The sequence below is a fragment of the Asterias amurensis genome, chromosome 3 (genome assembly GCF_032118995.1).
Source record: "Asterias amurensis chromosome 3, ASM3211899v1".
NCBI lineage: Eukaryota > Metazoa > Echinodermata > Asteroidea > Forcipulatida > Asteriidae > Asterias > Asterias amurensis.
In genome coordinates this window covers 10097896-10118911 of record NC_092650.1, presented here as the reverse complement: position 1 = coordinate 10118911, position 21016 = coordinate 10097896, and the positions used below count along the sequence as shown (strand labels likewise).

Below are 21016 nucleotides of genomic sequence, written 5' to 3'. Positions count from 1 at the left end.
ATGCAGAGTGGCGATAAAACAAAAATTAACGCCTTCTCTGTTTTCCATGTACTATTTGTAATGATTCAAAGCGCCACTTGAAAGGTTTACACAACCTGAGAGAAAATAAGAAGATAATACTTTGTACATCATTCCTTAAACATTTCAGACGCGTTTACTTCGCTACACCTACCATACAAACACACGTCAAATACACACCCAAATGCACTGCTGCACGCCACACCAATAATATATTGCAATTATGTTGCACTGTGTGTGTGTGTGAAGGGCCCAATGGCATAGGGCTGTTTAACAGTAAGAAAATTTGTTTGCTTAACATAGCAACAAAAATTGCTTAAGCGTAAACCTATTTCACGAGCGAATGCTAGCTTAGGCACGTAACATTTTAGATGTTTGCTTTAGCAAAAAGCAAGGTGATGACAAATTGGCGTGCAAAATAACTGCGGAGTGGCAAGAAAAAAAGTCATCACCTTCTGTGGTCTGATATGTATTATTGTTTAATGGTTAAAAGTGCCCCTCGAAAGGTTTACACACTAACTTGAAAGAAAACAAGAAGATAATACATTGTACGATCATTTGTGAAGCTTTTTAGACACTCGTTTGGGTCACTACACCTACCCTCAAACACACATACAGTATACACCGCTGCGCCGGCACAATACAACATTCGCAGTAATGTTGCACTATGCGAATGGGGTGCAAATGCATAATAGAGGCTTGAAGGACCTTTAAAGCCTCTGTTTTTGATAATAATTAATTATTTTGAGTAATTACCAATATTGTCCACTGCCTATAATAAGTGAAACAAAGAAAGAGTATAACACATGATAACACAACCTATTAACCCAAATCACCTGACGTCTTTAAATGTATATAGCCCATTTCACAGCAACCATCTCAATGCGTTTTAGTGCCCTTGGCAAATAATATTCTTTAATCTTTCTAATCTAATAGCAAAAATAACACCTGGCACGTGATGATGAATTGAGCTGTAAGAACTTGACTCTCGATCATGAATATGTATGAGGTATAGTAACCTGTAATCTTAAACAAAACCACACACAAAAACTTTAAAGGCACTGGACACTATTTTATGAAGTTGCAAGTTCTCCGGAGTTGATAGGGATGGTAGTTGAATGTGCGACAGACTCTGCGACAGAGATTTGCTGATGGCCTCTCTTGGTCTGTTCTCTTAGAAGTTTGTACACGAATTGAGTGAAGACCAGTAGTAAGGCATTTGACTATAAACATTTATGGATACCAGTAAAAAAAAGGGAAAAGGGGAAGTAGAAGATGATGGAAAAGGAGTGCAGTGAACCTATTCAAAAACATTGTTGTGCTTCCATTTGGGCCTCACATATCTGCAGATTTTGTAGTATTAAATAAATAAAATTAAAAAATAATTTCTTTTAGCGCGCATTTAACAATTACCATCTGAATGAGCTTGCATTGATTTAACGTCCCACTAAAAAACTGGGTCCTACACACTTCAAGATGAATTTTGCTTGGTTCATGAGTAATGAACTTTTGAATTACGAAATTTGAAGTAAAGGTCACATGGGATCATACATCAAGCAAGACTTATAACATAATTATTTATTTGCAAAAGTGCTTTGATATGCAACTACCTTGTAAGCTAACTATTAGTAATTAATGTTCTCATTTTAAAATAAATAAGAAAGTTAATTAATTAGTTTAAGCTAATTATTACACTTAATATTTCATGACCTTAGTTTTAACATGATAAAGAATCAGACTCAGTTGTGTCTTAGCAACAGGACTTATTAAAAAAGTCCCTCATAAGTTTGTTGACATCCATGAGAGGATTGAAATTGTGCATAATATTTATGCAAGTATCAAATGGAAGTGCTCTTTTCTTTGTCCTTTCAACATGTTCAAACATGAAATTCTAGGCCTGCTCATGAGTCTGTCTACACTGCTCTCCCTTTCAATGTTGGTTTTACATGTATCTTTCACAAAATGATTTGTTGTCATGATAATTCTTAGCAGTATTACCTTAGCGTCCCTTGTTCCTAGGCAACATCTTAGCAGAATATGAACAACTGAAGAGGTTTTTCATGCGGATCTTATTTTCTTTTGTGCTTGCTTGTCTGGTCATATGCCTCTTACAGACCTGTGAAGAAAATGATTTGGGGTTGAAAAACAAAAGTGAATAAATTGGGACTCGAACCAAAGACCTCCAGATCAACGAGCTGGCGCTCTACCAACTGTGTCATCTAGCCCTATGTTGACAGTCTCCTCTTTTTAAAAATATTTTTGTTTGGGGTGAAAGTCAGAAGCCACACAACCAATAACTGTCATGTAGCAAGATATCTCACCCAGTGTGTGATGCCTGGCTACACTGCAGCTGTATGGCTGTGACTGACACTCCCCGGCCGAACAAAGAGGTTGACAAAAAAGGGTGACCGCTAACATAGGGCTTGATAGCTGAGTTGTTTTTTATAATGACCCCAAACTGCAAGCAATTAGCATACCGCAAGCTTCAAAAACATTGAGAGGGAACCAGTAGCTCTATCTTGATGCATCGTTATAAAGGGCGCTCTGCATAGTCTTTAACATAGAATGTGTCACTCACAGGATTAATTTAGATATCCAAATACGATCATTCAAAATCACACCTCAAAGGGTTTGTTTTGGCGACTAAATAATTAAATTGAAACTGTTTGAATTCTGGACGCAAAGCTTCAACACAGGAGTTCAGTAACTGTAAAACCTATTTGTTAGCAGTACTGGAGTTTAGCAAATTTATTTATAGACAAAATAACAAAAGATTGACAACAACTGACCTGGTACGTTGCAGGACGATGACAAAGATTTCACTGCAGTAAAGTTTCAATCGTACTTTATGGGCTCGGGTCTCTTACAAGAGGCCTTACTGCTGGGGTGCCTGTCCGCAAATCTTCTCGTACATCTCAGAGTGTCATAGTCTCAACAACTCCTACAAGTAAAATAAAGAATTGGGAATTGAGCAAAGGAAAATTTGCCCAGTCTGTTTCCTTTAGGTTTATTGTTTAAAGACAGTGTGACACTTTTGGTACTTGTCAAAAACTAGCCTTCACAACTGGTGTATCTCAACCTGTGCTTAAAATAACAAACCTGTGAAAATTTGAACTCAATTGGTCATCGAAGTTGCGAGATATTAATAAAAGAAAAAAACACCAAGTTGTCACACGAAGCTGTGTGCTTTCAGATGCTTGATTTCGAGACCTCAAGTTCTAAATCTGAGGTCTTGAAATCAAATGACAGGAAAATTACTTCTTTTCCGAAAACTACGTCTCTTCAGATGGAGCTGTTTCTAACAATGTTTTATACTATTAACCTCTCCTCATTACTCTTAACCAAGAAAGTTTTTTTAATAATAATTAATTATTTTGAGTAATAACCCAAATATTACCAGTTATTAACCCAAATCACCTGATGTCTTTACATGTATTTAGCACATTTTACAGTAACCTTCTCAATGCGTTTTAGTGCCCTTGGCAAATAAACATTCATTAACCTTTCTCAGCTAATAGCAAAAATGACACCTGGCACGTGATGATGAATTTAGCTGTAAGAACCTGACTCTCAATCATGAATATGATGAGGTATAGTAACCTGTAATCTTAAACAAAACCACAAACAAAAACTTTAAAGGCACTGGACACTATTTTATGAAGTTGCAAGTTCTCCAGAGTTGATAGGGATGGTAGTTGAATGTGCGACAGACTCTGCAGTGTCGAGATTTGCTGATGGCCTCTCTTGGTCGGCACGCTGTTCTCTTTGAACATTTATGGAAACCAGTAAAAAAAAAAGATTGAGAAGGGGAAGTAGAAGTCGTTGGAAAAGGAGAGCAGTGAACCTATTCAAAACATTGTTGTGCTTCCATTTGGGCCTCACATATCTGCAGAGTTTGTAGTATTAAATAAATAAAATTATTAACAAAATTTCTTTTAGCGCGCATTTAACAACTACAATCTGAATGAGCTTGCATTGATTTCACAACCCACCAAAATACTGGGTCCTACACACTTCAAGATGAATTTTGCTTGGTTCATGAGTAATGAACTTTTGAATTACGAAACTTGCAATTCCGGTTTGGGCTGGAAGTAAAGGTCTTATGGGATCATACTTAAAGCAAGATTTATAACATAGTTATTTATTTGCAAAAGTGCTTTGACATGCAACTACCTTGTAAGCTATCTATTGGTAATTAAGGTTCTCACGTCAAAATAAATAAGAAAGTTAATTAACTAGTTTAAGCTAATTTTTACACTTATCATTTCATGACCTTAGTTTTAACATGATATATAATCAGACTCGGTTGCGTGTCTTAGCAACAGGACTTATTAAAAAAGTCCCTTATAAGTTTGTTGACGTCCATGAGCGGATTGAAATTGTGCATAATATTTATGTAAGTATCAAGAGTAATATCCAGGACACAGTGTTTTAGAGACTAATATTTGCTCCAATTCACAGATAAATGAAGACAATACAAAATGAGCAATATCGATATCAGAGCGACATGCAGGCAGTTTCTTGGCACAGTTATTCATCATCGTCGTCAGGTCAAGCATTTTTTGCCTTCCTTGACATGTTTCTTTAGGCACCTTTGTGCCATGGATGAGTTTTCAAAGTAGAAAATGTTCACCTAGTTTTTTGACAAGAGTAGTATGCACAATGTCCTTGGGATTGGCACTGCAGAATTTGCCAGAGCAGTATGCACAATGTCCTTGGGATTGGCACTGGACAATTTGTCAGGATTTGACCCGCCTGTCCACACAAGGGATGGCACAACTCTCCAGTTTGAATCCAGATTCAAATACCTTGAAGTTAACATGCAGACAACCAATTAAGTAGGAAAACAGAGAAAACAAAGATATTTGAAGGAGAGCAATAGCGAAAGCTGCCACATTGCGCTGCATGGAACACTATAGGCTGAGACCCAAACTGGTATCTGATCTTGCTTTCAACATCTGGAATGGGGTTTCCTGGTAGGTATCTGTAATTATCAGTTAGTGTCTAGGTGGAGGTTAGTGTCTATAAGGGTTGGTCGTAGGCCTAGTTGTGGGTGTCTGTAAGTGTGGTTATGAGTGAGTGGTTAGGGTTATAGGATTAGTGTTATAGAAATCCCAGGTAGAACTATATAGGATTAGGGTTAGGATGAGGGTTTAGGATGACTGGGTTAGATTTGTGTCATGGACAGACACCTACAAGAAACCCCATCCCTGATATTGAATGCAAGATCACATAGCAGCTCTGGTCTCTCTGTTTGTTTCAAACCATTCGCACGCCAACTAAGCGTAATTTTAAGACCTTTGCATTTCTCTGAGTCCCCTGCCCTCGTTTCCTCAGTTAGTTCAAGACACACAATTCTGATGTTCCCCTCCAAGACATAGTGGTACACAGGGGTTCAACAACCTACCACACGGCCAGACATCTAACCAAGATCCTCCATACATTAGTCTGGCCTCACATCAGCAACTAAAGTTTGACATTAATGTCAGTTTTGTCAGACAACACTTGATCATCAGTTCCTCAATCACTTTAGCAATTAGGATCCACAGATGACATTGACCATTGAACTAAAGGAGACTGATACCATCCCCCTTCCATGATGATTAAGTAATTTAAGTCACCAAAAAAGCGGATAGCAAAAGGAACACAGAGTGTGACCCTATTTGACCTTTACTTCTAGTATAAACACGGAAGTTAAAGCCAACGTCAGTTTTAAACTACATGTATTTGTAACCTATAGAGAAAAAGTGCTGCAGCTTGCTGTTCCGTTCCACTGATCAACAGGTTCAAAGATAGATTGATAGATAAATAGATATATAGATAAATTATATAGATAGATAGATAGATAGATAGATAGATAGATAACAAACCTGGGAAAATTTCAATTGCAAGAGAATAGTGGAGCAGTTTCTCCTAATGTTTTCCACCATCAAACGCTCTCCAGCTGCAGATGCATAACAAAGGCTTCTCAGCTGAAGTATTTGACTATTTGAATGAGAAATTACCTCTTTCTAAAAAAATATGTGTCTTGCAAATTGTTTCACTATCAACAGTTCTCCAAAGCATGAGTAAGTTGTTCTATTAATAATTGTGTTGAGTAGGGGCCTAATCATCAAAAGTGTCCAGTGCCTTTATTCACCCATTGATACACTCTCTTTATATTTAAGGAAAATTACAGAGGGACCATGGTCTAATACATGTACACTGTGAAAGCTTTCACACAAGCAGTCAGCTTAACAATTAGCCCACTAATAACCAATTTATCACACTACATGAATACAATCTGTTAAAGACAGTGGACGCTATTGGTAATTGTAAAAGACCAGTCTACTCACTTTGTGTATCTCGAAGTTGCAAGATCATAATGAAAGAAAAAACGTCTTGCCACATGAATTTGTGTGCATTTAGAAGGTTGATTTTGGGACCATGAATTCTAAATCTGAGGTCTCACATCAAATTCGTGGAAAATTACTTCTCTCTAAAAACTATGGCACTTCAGAGGGAGCCATTTTTCACAATGTTTTAAACTATAAACCTCTCCCCATTACTCGTTACCAAGTTAAGTTTTATGCTGATAATTATTTTGAGTAATTACGAATAGTTTCCACTGCCTTTAAAGTTATGTTTACAGGAACATTACAGAATTGGTTTTGCTTACAAAACAGTTACTGGCAGTGTAGGCACTTTATGTAATCCATCATCTACATAAAAAAAACAGTATTCATTTGAGAGCGATTGACCTTCTGGGTCACATGAAAATAGTGCGACACCAATGACACATTTGTCATGACATCAATTTTAAGAATGAAACGCTTACTGAGCAACAAACTGAAAACAGGAAATTAGTTTTATATAAACAAATATGACACTTCAGACAGAAATATTTCAAGGGATTTTTTTCTTGAAATTTTGATATAAATCTGTGATCTTGGACATGTTTTTTTCATACAAACTCTGTAATGTTCTTTCAACAAACAAATCAACAACAACGGAATAAAAGTTACTTTGGAATGTTAATTTCAACAATAATATGAACTAATAGCTGTCAGTGTAAAATTAAACCACCAATAGTCTACCAGCTAGTTATTTAAAAAATAAGTTAACTTAATGCGCGGTTTTCTCCAAACATAAACTTTTGGCTGCCAGGATTTTTCAGCCCTTCGTAAAATTACTGAAAATATGCATGCATGGGTAATCTCAGGAGTCTACACTCATTATTGGGAAATCAAAATCAACTAATTTGTTTCATATCCTTTAACTTTTTGTGGAAATAGTTTAGGTCAGAGAATGCTCTAAGTGTAGATACATAAACTACAGATTTGCACAATATTATCTTCTGCTCAGAACTAAAAGGTCATTAATGGAAATTTCATATTTCTAGTAATCAAAGAATCAAAAAGTGAAAAAAGCAAACAAATTTGAAAAAGTAAATTGATGAAAATCACCAAATTAATGTTTTACTTTGAAACAAAGGTTTCTCTTTGCCAAATTCAAATCCCAATAAACCTCATTTACCAGGAGCTCAAAAATATGCAAGCATTTTTATGAGACCCATACAACTTGCAATGAAGACTGCATATAGTTCTGAACACTGTGTTGACAACTGTTGCTTTGGTAAAATTCAATAAGGAATGCTGTCAAACTACCATTCCTATTTTAAAAGATGTTAAACTTTCATTCAGGATAAAGAATGATAGTTTTGGATTCACCCTGACATCGATGTGGGTTAATACTCCATACTCTCCTGTGTATTTTCCCATGTCCTGTGAAAAGACCACTCAAGATGAATGCCCTAAGTTTTTCAGTTACAGTTAGTTCATGTCATGTTTTAAGAATGGACAATGCAATTACTACCAATAAAATGTAACAAAATTTATTGAGGTATTTTATTTAAGTGTGTGCAATGAAGACTATATAATGAAACCTACTAGAAAATTGTATATCATAGAACTAGTCCCTCAATCAGAAAATTGATAAAGATAAGCAAGAAATGAGAAGAGGGATGTCTTGTTCAAAGCTTGTTGCTGATCTCTTGTTCGGTGGCCAGGATGGAGTTTCTTGGTAAGAGTTTGTTAAGTGTTGGCCGACAGAATTTCAGTTTCCTTGGTCAAGTCAGTTGTGTTGACCACATTCGACCTAAACCACAGACCCTAATCCTAACTCAACCCTAACCCTAAACCCCAAGTCCGTATCCAGACCCTGCTCACCTTCAAGAACCCTCAAAAACTACCAGGAACCAACTAAAGTAAGCTAAGGAATGTCTAGCTAAGCCCTACCTCAAGACCAATTCATCCACTTAATGCCAGCCGAAAAGGGTTACACCTATGTTGCCATATGTACCACAAAGTATGACCACCAAGTGGCTTAAGTTCTGTCCTCAAGAATGCCGTCTACCAAGACCAACCAAAGCCAGCAGTAGAATGCTGCCATCTAAGCCCTACCTCAAGACCAATCAATCCACTTCATGCCAGTCGAAAAAAGTAACACCACTGTGGTCATAGCTACCACAAAGTATGACCACAAGGTGACTAAAATGCTGTCAACTGACACCTACAAACGCCTACCAAGGAACCCTATCCTGGCCAATGAATGCAAGATCAACAACAAGCTACAGTGTCTACTTCAGTCTCAAGCTATCAGCACACCCACGTACTGTCTCAAACAGCATCGCATCACCAATTTCAGCCAGTACGTTTGAATCCTAGTAAATGTGTTTGTTGATCAAGAGTGTTCTTCAAAATTTTTAGGCAAAAAAAACCTTTCTATTCAAAGTAAAATATTCATTTGTTGATTTGTATTTACGTTTTCAAATTTTGTATGCATTTTTTCAAAGAATGATCTTTTGACTATTAGAAAAACGAAAGCCATTAATGACCTTATAGTTCCGAGCAGCATAACATTTTGCAACTACTGTAAGGAAAATGGATGAGAATGTGTATAAATTACTAATTGTTGATAGAATGTACCAGCTGAAGGCAAGTACATCTGTAGTTTAAAATGCATCTATAATTCAGAGTCTTTTCTCTGACCTAAACTATTTCCACAAAAGCCATTGTATATTAAATAATAGTAGTAAAAAAAGATACATCAAAAAAGTGTGGATTCCTGAAGATTTTGGTTACATTTTTATATGTAGTATTGCATGGTCCTCGAAAAAACATCATGTGGATTATATGTGAACAATTACACAAGGCAGTTCATACTAAATTGCCTTAAAAGTGGATGCTGCTTGAGTTCTACAGAACCACTTCCAAATTTTAACCCTTATTGTAATAACAAAGGAGTGGTAGTTTTACAACAATCATTACTGATTTTTACCTAAGCAATAGTCGGCACTGTGATTGTTAACTAAAGAGTACCTTTGCGTAGAATAACAGAATTAATATTTATTGATACAATGGGATCCATTTCTGGATGCATTCTACACTGACCTGATTCCATTCTTCTTCTTGCAAGCTTGAGTGCAGATCCAACTTTGCGTTTAGACACAACTAAAGTACTGCTTGATTTCTCATCAAATAACCCATGATTTGCAAGAAGATGATTTTGGGCATCTGCAAATAACGTAAAGTTCCTTTAAAAGGGCTACATGTGAAATGTATCTTTTTCTGTAAAGAACATGGGAGGCAGCAGGTCATATATCAACCACAGTAATGGATGTACATGAAGTTTAACGAGGCCAATGATCATGAGTAAGCATTTGATAATTTGTCCCCACCCTTCAGAAAGGTGGTGTCATCCGTTTCACCAAGGATTGATGCCGGCAGCGGGACACAGTGTTCATCTAGTTGAGCACTGGTCGAAAACATTTCGGGGGGGGGGGTCATTGATATTGTGTCCCCCTTCCTCCAAAAGTTAAAGGGACATGTAAGATCTACATGCAGATTTGACATTTTTGTACTGATGTGGTGTTACATAATATAGCTTACACAAGTCCCGTTTTATCTGCACTCATGTAGGTCTGGAGAAACATGCTGGTTACAAAGACTATGGCCTCTGTTGCTCCATGTCTTGGCTTTTGTGCCCTTCAAAAGACTCCCTTTGACTTTAAGATTTTCAAATGGAAGTGCTCTTTTCTTTGTCCTTTCAACATGTTCAAACATGAAATTCTAGGCCTGCTCATGAGTCTGTCTACACTGCTCTCCCTTTCAATGTTGGTTTTACATGTATCTTTCACACAATGATTTGTTGTCATGATAATTCTTAGCAGTATTACCTGAGCGTCCCTTGTTGTTAGGTAACATCTTAGCAGAATATGAACAACTGAAGAGGTTTTTCATGCGGATCTTATTTTCTTTTGTGCTTGCTTGTCTGGTCAAATGCCTCTTACAGACCTGTGAAGAAAATGATTTGGGGTTGAAAAACAAAAGTGACAAAGAGTGGGACTCAAACCAAAGACCTCCAGATCAACGAGCTGGAGCTCTACCAACTGTGTCATCTAGCCCTATGTTGGCAGTGTCCCTTTTTAAAAAATATTTTTGTCTTGGGTGAAAGTCAGAAGCCATACAACCGTTAACAGCGGTGTAGCAAAAGATCACAACCTGGCTACACAGCAGCTGTATGGCTGTGACTGACACCCCCCGGCCAAACAAAAGGGTAACCGCTAAAATATGATTTGATAGCTCAGTTTGTTTTTTTATAATGATCCCAAACTGGAAGCAATTAGCATACTGCAAGCTTCAAAAACATTGAGAGGGAACCAGTAGCTCTATCTTGATGCATCGTTTTGCAGTGCGCTCTGCATAGTCTTCAACATAGAATGGGTCACTCACAGGATTAATTTAGATATGCAATATAGGATATTTCAAAATCACACATCAAGGGGCTCGTTTTGGTGACAACATAATTCTGATTTTTGGGTTTTCCCTTGTGGTTTCTATTGATATGTTTTAATTCTGGACGCAAAGCTTAAACACAGGAGTTCAGTAAAACATATTTGTCAGCAGTACTGGAGTTTAGCTTATTTATTTATTGATAAAAAACAACAATTTTACTGCAACTGACCTCGTATGTTCTAGGACAATGGCAAAGATTTCACTACAGTAAAGTTTCAATCGTACTTTATGGGCACGGGTCTCTTGCAAGAGGCCCTACTGCTGGGCTGCCTCCATGCACATCTACCGGCAAATCTTCCCATACATCTTAGACTGTCATACGTGTAGTCTCAACAATTCCTACAAGTAAAATAAAACATTGGGAATTGAGCAAAGAAAAAAAGGCCCAGTCTGTTCCCTTTAGAGTTAATGTTTAAAGACACTGTGACACTTCCTTTTATCACCATAAAGGATAAAAGGCCTTATACTCAGCGCAACCTTCATCGTACTTGGCATGTTCCCAGCTTTACACACAGGGCATATATATATATTGCAAGCATTAAGTTGTTGTTTCCCCTGTGCTGCATAGTGCAGAGTTCCAAACTCATTGCTGTGTTTCTGGGTCATGCTGTATTACATTTAGGTAGCAAATCGATGTATTACATTGTTTTTGTTTCAACCAATCAAAGCGCCAGAAGTTTTGTTTTGGCGGGCTTGTTAACTTTATCTACTCACTTTGTCACAGTCATTCGTTTGGAATAGATGTTTTTAATTTTGTGCTCTTCGTTTTGGTCGTTTATTTGAGCGTTTGTTGTTCTTCTAAGAATATGTACTCATAGTACTATTTTTATTAAAAGAACTACAATATGTTGTAGTCTTGATACTATTTGTGGGTTTTTACAACTATTACTATCCGGTCGCTATAATATGCTCGGAGAGGGTGTTTGTGGAAGGAAGGAGAGACGGCAGGACGGACGGTCGATCAACTTTCACACCAGCCCGCCCATGGACGGAGCGGGAAACATCGAACAAGGTGATGTTCGCTTTGGTGCAAAACATTGGAAGGAACGTTGACGGTACTCGGAGTCCGCTGGGAGTCGAACGACTCGTTCTGCTATAACATTGAGCTAAGTAACATGCTTGTTCTAGTTTTGGCACCGCAATTGCAAATAATGGATAATGAAATGGTTGTTTTTGATTGTATTGTAGCCTTAGGCTAGTGTAGTAGTTGTAGGTTGTATGCTTTGCCAAGATTTGGTGTTCGGTAAAGTTGGGCAATATTTTTAAAAAACTGTTGTTATTGTCCTTTCTCTGCAAACCTTCATGACACTACCTACGTCATGTGTCATACTGTCATGTATTTGTTTTGGGTTTGTGTGCTGTTATTTATTAAATTCTATGGCAGACATGAGCGAACAATTGTGTTGCAATTCAACACAATTTTCATGAGCCACGTCAGGATTTCGTTGGATGTCCGCTCGTCTTCGGGTACATTTTTTATTATTTGTACAGTCTAATTCTGTTCTCTGTGCATTGCGTATTTGTTGGATTTTGGTAATGTGTTTTTCCTTTGATTTGAATGTGATCCAGTTTTGGTCATTTGTTACTATAATTATTCTTATCTAGCCAGCCTCTTCTTTTAATTTGAGGCAACAAGCAACAAGTGGTTGCTTAATTCAATTCGGTCATTATCTGACCTATTTTAGTAGGCCTAGTTAGCTGCAGGCAATTCGTGTTTGTTTTGGAGTCATTTTCATTTATGGATTAGGCTCAAGGATTATTTCATTGTTTTGGTTTATTTTCGGCCAGTGCACAGCTTTTGTGAGCTGCAACCTAAGGTCTACTGCTCAGAGTTTCTTGTGCAACATTTTTAATTATGTATATTATTTACGTTTCTGCACACTCAGTTTTCGCTGTGTACGTATACTGTTGTTTCCCGACTGGCTTACGCTGTGGTTAATGCGTTTTTAGTTTTAATTAAAATTGTCAATTGCAGGTAATTTTAATGTTTTGGTTGGTTATAACATGCAGTGCACAAGGCACCAGCTATTTATTTCGTCTGGTTGCTTTTCTCAATCAAACGGTGTAAATCCAGTTTAGTGTAAGTTCTGTATTGTTATACTATTAGTTAGTCTGCATGTTCTGCATTTATAATAAATTAGCCTGCCCACGACGGGATATAATTTTCACATCATGGTGGAAGGCAATTTGTTCGTTTATTTGTTTCCATACAACATGTATGTAGCAATTAGACTCGCTGGGTTAGCGGAATCTTTGCAATGGTTGATCCGTTTGTGGTGTGGTTTAATTTTAGTGATACTTTATGTAAGTGTTGGCCTCAACCCGCTATAACAACTTCATACTTCAATGCATAAATTATCGGATACATTATATAGTTAGGATAAATGTTGTCCGGATTTAATGGACATTACATGTACCTATGGAGGTGGGTGCGCAATGTTATGTGTTTGTGGCTGATATACACTTGGAAATCATACGTGAGTGCATGCTTTCATGGTTATTTTAGGTAGTCAATATTTTAGGGTAGCCATGTTTTCCTACATGGTGGGACAAATAAAACATTGAATTGTATTGAATATCAAGTTTAAATTGACTGGTAAATTTTAACAAGTTTTATTTTATTTCTTCCTCCATACATGAACAAGCAACATGGCCATATTGACGTTTGCTACACGCATGTGGGGTTTATTTGACCGTGTTCCAGTACCTCGGGTGGTGTTTTGTCGTCATATCCTTTAATGTTTCACAAAGGTGGTTAATTGTTGGTGGTTCAAGCTGGTGGTAGACAGACAAGTTCTACGGACAGTCAGACGAGAGTTTGGTTTCCGGGAGTGCCTCCCTCGCTGGCGTTAAGTGTAAACAAAATTGAGGGTAAACAAAATTGGAACAAATCGCTGGAATTCGTCAACGCACACCGGGACTAACTTGCTAATGATGTGGAGTTGTGGTATTTGAGTTGACTCTAATTTGATGGACGTTTAACTGTCTTTAAATAGTGATGTCCAGTTTCATGTAGCAGGCCTCATCGTCTTGCGCCAATTGACGCGATGGCTCATGCAGCAGGGGAAGCAATTTCAGTAGCCGTTAATAGGGTCCAGTCCAGGATGTCCTTTCGGCAATTTGCAAAGTAAATTATTTGGCCCGTAGCCTACATATTTGTTTGTAGGCACTGTAGGTATCATTTGTAAGTGAAATTTGTGGTATTAATTGGTGCATTTTGTATAGCATTTTGCCATGCCTTAGACTTCTACCATGGGGGCTTTTTGCTTTGTTATAATTTTTAGTTGGCTCAAGAATTTTGGGCCTTTTCTCTATATGGGTTGTTTGGTGGCTCGAGGTTAATTTTTCTCTAGTTTGGGCCTTTATACTTATACTATTCAGTTGGCTCAAGGATAAATTTCTCCGATGTGGGGCTTTCTCAAAATTAGTTACGTGAGGTTTTTTCTCCAGTGTGAATCTTTTCCTTGTTGTTGTTGCCCGGTAATTGTTAGCTCCAGGTGGGGCTTTCTTGTATATTATTTACATGTGGTTGGCCCGAAAAATGTTTTCTCCAGTTTGGGCCTGCTCTATTTTTAAGCACATACATGGTTGGCTAGAGTATGGTTTTTCTTGTGTTATTCTAAAATGGCTAGAAGATATTTGTCTTCAGTGCGGGCCAGTTTTTTAGTATTATTTGGCTTGAGAACATTTTCCCCAGTGTGGGCCTAAACTTTATTGTTACTTGGCTCGATAAGTTTTTCTCCAGTATGAGCTTCAACTTGTTTAATAGTTGGCCCGAGAACATTTTCTCCAGTGTGAGCCTAACTTAATTACTACTTGGCTCGAGATAGTTTTCTTCAGTGCGAGCCTAAACTTTATTGTTACTTGGCTAGAGAACATTTTTCGCCAGTGTGAGCCTAAACCTTTTTTATTACTTTTGGCTCGAGGAGTTTTTCTCCAGTATGAGCTTAAACTTGCTTATTACTTTTTACTTGTACTTGTACTCAAGTACATTTTCTTCAGTGCGAGCCTAAACTTTATTATTACTAGGCTCGAGAACATTTTCTTGAGTGTGAGACTAAACTTTATTATTGCTAGGCTCAAGAACATTTTCTTCAGTGTGAGGCTAAACTATTACTAGACTCGAGAACATTTTCTTCAGGTGAGACTAAAATTTATTATTAATAGGCTCGAGAACATTTTCTTCAGTGTGAGACTAAACTTTATTATTACTAGGCTCAATAACATTTTCTTCAGTGTGAAACTGAACTTTATTATTAATAGGCTAGAGAACATTTTCTTCAGTGTGGGACTAAACTTTATTATTTCTTGGCTCAAGAACATTTTCTTCAGTGTGAGACTAAACTTTATTATTACTTGGCTCAAGAACATTTTCTCCAGTGTGAGCCTAAAACTTTATTATTAATTTTGGCTCAAGGAGATTTTTCCAGTGTGTGCTTAAAACTTGTTTATTACTTGGCTCAAGAAAATTTTCTTCAGTGCGAGCCGAAACTTTATTTTTACTTGGCTCGAGAACATTTTCTCCAGTCTGAGCCTAACTTCATTATTTATTGGCTTGAGGTTAAATTAGTTGCCAGTGTAAGCCTGGACTATTGTTACTCGGCTCATGAATTTTTATCCAGTTTGAGCCTGGGCTTTTCTGGCTGTAGTTATTTTCTCCACGTCTCGATTATAATAACATTAAAATACTATTTATAGGCCTACCAAGGGTGGGTACAATGGTTGTGTTTGCAGCCCCCAATTGCAACCAATTCCAACAACCACAACTTTCTATAAGGTCAGCGAGGGTCATTGCTGTGGGAAGGTTAGTTTAATTAACTTGGCAATCTCCTGGTGGAATGGTTTGGTCAGAGCTATTAAATTTGCGCTGGTTGTTAGTAATTGGTAGAAGGGGTTTTCTCACCTCGCAGTTGCTTTGCTAATGTGTACCTCCAAAGGTAATTGCTTAGCTAGGATGGTAAACTATGCTATAGGTTGTTATTTATTCCTTCTGTAGGCTACTTTCTTATTGCCTGTTTTTAGTGTGTCCAAAAAGGACATTTTTTCCCTTCAACCAAAACAATTTTTGCCTTTTCTCCCATACAGGATTGGTGCAGTAAAACTATTTTCGTTATTGGCATTATTAATTTTAATAATTGTTTTTCTTCAAATCAATGTTAATTGTTTGGTACTTGTAGAGAAGCTCAACATTATGTTGGCATGAGATAGCAAGCTTGGGGCCAAACTACGTCACCTTTTCCAAAGGGTTTTTGGTGTTGCGTAGCCGGCTACTATCCCGTTGGTCTTCTCTGCAGGGCCCATATAGGCGTCTCATTACAAAGCAGAGCAAGCTCTCTGTTTTTCATCACCCCAGTTTATTTGGGGTGGGGTAGGTTTTTCTCCTATGTGGTGTGCATTTATCAGTAGCTCGGTAACCAGTTGTTTCGCATTAACTTGCGTACTTTTGTTGTTTTCAGTAGTCTATGTGGAAATTGGTTGTCTGTCCCCCCTTTCTCCCTCTCTCTTTCTCTCTCTCTCGGTGGGCGCGCTTGGCGCGTGTGGCATAATTGGAGGGTTCAGACAGCCATTTTCCCCGTTTTGGGCGTTTATTGAACAACCTTTAATAATTATATACACCAATGGAATTTGTTAATTGGTTTTGGTATTGTTGCCATAGCGTTCGAAAGTTTCATGAGGCTATGATTCCGACTGAGGTTTCATCGGTGGAAGCGCAACTGTATCATTTGACTCTGTGTAATTAAACAGTGTATATTGTCAACTAAATAATTTCTACAAAACACAGTAAAATTTATCTGGTGTAGGCCTTCACAAATTATATTGCGTTTGTGGCTGCTATATGCAGCTATTGTTGGGGTCAAATTGAACCCGTGTTCGGGTGCAAGTGCATCCTGGTTTTTGGGTCTGCTAAACCCAGGTTTGGGTGCAAGTGCATCCTGGTTTAGGGGTCAGGTGTACCCCGCTTGTTTTCCTGTGTCCGGTTTGCCCAATTCGGTATCCGGCACAATTATGTTTATTCTTCATTTTCAATTGTACGTTTTCTTTTTGTGTGGGCGCCTTGATCAGTTTTCTGATAAGTGCGCATTTTAAATCCATATTAAAGTCAGTGGTCTTCAGACTGTGGCCGTATTCCAACAGTTGTGTCTTGTTTGTTTTATTGGAGTCTGAGTATAATAATGGTAATTGTCAAAAACTAGCCTTCACAGTTGGTGTATCTCAACATGTGCTTAAAATATCAAACCTGTGAAAATTTGATCTCAATCTCAATGGGTTGTTGAAGTTGCGAGATATTAAAAAAAAAAAAAAAAACAAGTGTGCACGAAGCTGTGTGCTTTCAGATGCTTGATTTTGAGACCTCAAGTTCTTAATTTTAGGTCTAAATATCAAACATGGGAAAATAACTTCTTTTTTCGAAAACTATGTCTCATCAGAGGGAGCTGTTTCTAACACTGTTTTATACTAAAGGCACAGGACACTAATGGTAGTTACTCTAAATAATTTTAAGCATAAACTTACTTGGTGATAAGCAATGGAGAGCTGTTGATAGTATAAAACATTGTGAGAAACAGCTCACCATTAAGTAAGTTGCTTTTGAGGAAGAAGTAATTTCTCACGAAAATATTTAAATTGAACTTGAGACCTAATCTGAGGTCTCAAACTCAAGCATCTGAACGCACAAAATTTGTGCGCCAGGGTGTCTTTTTTTCTTCCATTATTCTACGACCGATTTAGTTCACAGTTGCAAAGTTTTTTTTATTATATATGCATAATACGTTGAGATACACCAAGTGAGAAGACTGGTCTTGAACAATTAACGAAGGTGTCCAGTGCCTTTAAGTATTGCCATTTGTGGCGTTAGTCATTATAAAAACAACAATAATAATAATGCATTTATAATGCTATCTATCTAGTGTAAAATGTCTATTCCAAGGCGCAGCACACACAAATAACAAAGTAACAGAGAGAAATATAGAATACATGGACAAGTATATATTAATAATCTAAAACATGTTATAAGCTGGAGCTAAATAAATAAGTTTTCAGCAAGTTTGTTTAACAATTACCTGCAAGTACACTCAGAAAACAAATGGTAAAAAGATGTTATGTAAAAAAAGTTGTGTAAAAAACTACCTAAATTAAGTAAAACTCGGCCAAAAATATGTACTGATTTGTAGTGTAAAAAAATCTATACATGTTTTGAGAGTAAGTATTGCAGTTAATAAAAGTTATGTAAGATTTACCGAAGTAAAGAGAAACTTTACATGGCATTGGTAGGTCTTACTAGGAACTGTGAAAAGAATCCGGTGTTTACATGCAAGTTATGTTTTTTGTTTTTCCCCTCGTGTGCGCACGCGCGTCTGCGTGACAAGTTGCTAACGTCTCAGTCCATGCAGTCATGTCGTTCGTGCTCGTCGAGCAAAAGTAACAAGAATGGAGATTTTTGCTCCTAGGTGGACGTATTAAAAGGTGAGTTTCTCAAAAGTTGTTACGATCTACAGTCATATCTACTGATGTGTGTCGTATTATTATTTGTTAGTTTTTACAACCATTCTGACCTACATGTTTGCCATGAACTTGAAGATGTATACAGCGCTATAGTGCTGCTATAACAAAACAACATATTGCAACACGTTACAACACATGCCCACTTTATAGCGCTGCAGACATCTTCACGTTTATGACAAAAATGTAGGCCGAAATGGTTGTAAAAACTAACAAATAATAATACGACACACATCAGTCTGTGTATATGACTGCAGATCGCAATTGTCTTTGAGAAACTCACCTTTCATTACGTCCATCAAGGAGCAAAATCCCCATGCTTGTAACTTTTGCTCGACGAGCACGAACAGGCAGTAAGGCCTTACTCAAACGTTCAGACGGGAAAAGGGTACAACGGTAAAAATATGTAATTGTGTACGACTACACACAATCCAAGTAAACATTTTACCTAAACAAACAGTAAAAAAATAATAATTACACAGCTATAAGGTAAATTAAAGTTTTAACCCATACAAAGGGTAACGCGGAATAGTTTTACATGTCATAAAAGTGTAAGGTTTACACAATCAATGTGTAATATTTTACATATCTAGCGTTTACTTAAAATTTAGGTAAATATGTTTACTCCTAAACGAAGTAAGTTTGTAAGTATTTGTTGTGTAAGTTTTACCCTGCAACGAACTGGTAAAAGTTTACCTAACTGTTAGCAGGTTCACCCCCTGCCTCTAAAACATGGTTTTTTTTACACAACTTGTGTAAATATTTTTCTGAGTGTAAAATCAAAGTAATGGGGTTTGAACAAAGAAAATTCAACATTCAAGTCCTGGTCTAGTCAGTTTTTCTTTGTTCAGTCAAATCTGAATTATTTAAAATCTACTTAAAATCTAGTTAGAATCGAAGTCAGATTCCCTTGTGGTTTTCTTACTTGATAAGTAAAATAAGGAGTACATGAAGTATACAAAGTATTCAAGGAATAATCTAAGACAAGTTACAAGCTGGAGTTAAATAAATGAGTTTTCAGGTAAAGCGCTCCAAAGTTCTTAAAGCACAAGTGGAATTTTACTCCCAAAATGGTGAACGTGGTAATCACTAGTAGCCACATGGCATTGATGCAATTGGTAGATACCTTGAACAAATTTGTTATGAGAATTATTTAATTTTAGGAATTCATAACTTAATTTGAACTATACAGAGTTCCCCTTAAAGGCAGTGGACACTCTTGGTAATTACTCAAAATAATTGTAAGCAATAAAACTTTCTTGGTAACTAGCAGTGGAGTAACACAGTATGAAAAAACGGCTCCATCTAAAGAAACCTAATTTTTGAGAAAGAAGTAATTTTTGCACAAATTTTATTTTGAGACCTCAAAACTAGATTTGGAGGTCACGACATCTAAAAGCCCCTATTTCGTGTGACAAGGTTGATTTTTCTTCCATATATTTCGCAACTTTGACGACCAATTGAGTTCAAATTTTCACAGGTTTGTTATTTTGTTCATACTTTGAGATACACCAAGTGAAAAGACTGGTCTTTAACAAATACAAAAAGTGTCCAGTGTCATTTTGCTGGAGTTTATTCAGGAAGCCAACTTAAATATTGAACTAAACAAGTTTTAAAGGCAGTGGACACTATTGTTAATTACTCAAAATAATTATCATCATAAAACCTTTCTTGATTACGAGTAATGGGGAGAGGTTGATTGTATAAACATTGTGAGAAACAGCTCCCTCTGAAGTGACGTAGTTATTGAGAAAGAAGTAATTTTCCACAAATTTGATTACCTCAAGTTTAGAATTTGAGGTCTCGAAATCAAGCATCAGAAAGCACACAACTTTGTGTGACAAGGGTGTTTTTTTTTTCGTTATTATCTCGCAACTTCGACGACTGATTGAGCTCAAATTTTCAAATGTTTGTTATTTTAGTCTTTGACAATTACCAATAGTGTCCACTGTCTTTAAGGAGGAATAAGACAACTTTAGACAAACACGGATGGTCACCTTATTACCTTAAAACAAATTTTTGTGGGGCCTTAACTTAAACAAACTGGACAGTGTTGGATATTACTAAGACAAATTGTGAGCAAAGAAACTTACTTGGTCAAAAACCATGGAGAGTGCTAAGTAGTATAGTTCATTGCAGTAACAAAAGACTTCAGGCCTGAAGCCTTTGTTAACAACTAAAAGCATAAAAAATGCGTCAAAAAAGGGTGTTTTTTCTTTTGTTATTACGAATTTGTGTACTGTATGCGCTGTATGCGTAAGGTATGGGCAAATAAAAAGGCAAAAGTTCCATCTTAATTGGAAAATATTATTAATTTTTATTTTATCTGTTCATTATACCTTTGGCTATATCAAATTAGCGCCCCAGTGTTTTAAGTCTGCTATTTAGCTCAGCCCAATTAATCCAATTAGGAAAGAAATTGCGAATTTCGTACTGTATACGCTATTATGCCTAATACATGCGTGGGGTATAGGCAAAAACTAAACAAACGAATTCCATTTAAGATGGAAAATATTAATATCATTTATCTCATAAATGTGTTCCACATACCCATGGTTAAATCACATTAGCACCTCGACATGTTAACTTACCTAATTAGCTCAGCCCAATTAAATTAATCAAGAGAAGCATTCACGAATTTCTTACTATACGTTGTATGATAT

General features: G+C 36.9%; 1 long non-coding RNA gene across 2 annotated transcripts; it reads right to left on the bottom strand.

Moving 5' to 3' along the window:
* Positions 1-262: 262 nt before the first annotated feature.
* Positions 263-10510, bottom strand: LOC139934814 (uncharacterized). 2 transcript variants are annotated; one of them, XR_011785727.1, is made up of 4 exons: positions 10235-10510; positions 9450-9572; positions 2808-2959; positions 263-2134 (listed from the first exon to the last, which is right to left on the bottom strand). It is a non-coding gene; the product is annotated as an uncharacterized lncRNA (long non-coding RNA). The 2 variants fall into 2 exon arrangements; XR_011785726.1 differs by lacking the exon at positions 10235-10510 and having other exon boundaries at positions 9450-9779.
* Between the last annotated feature and the right edge of the window lie 10506 nt (positions 10511-21016).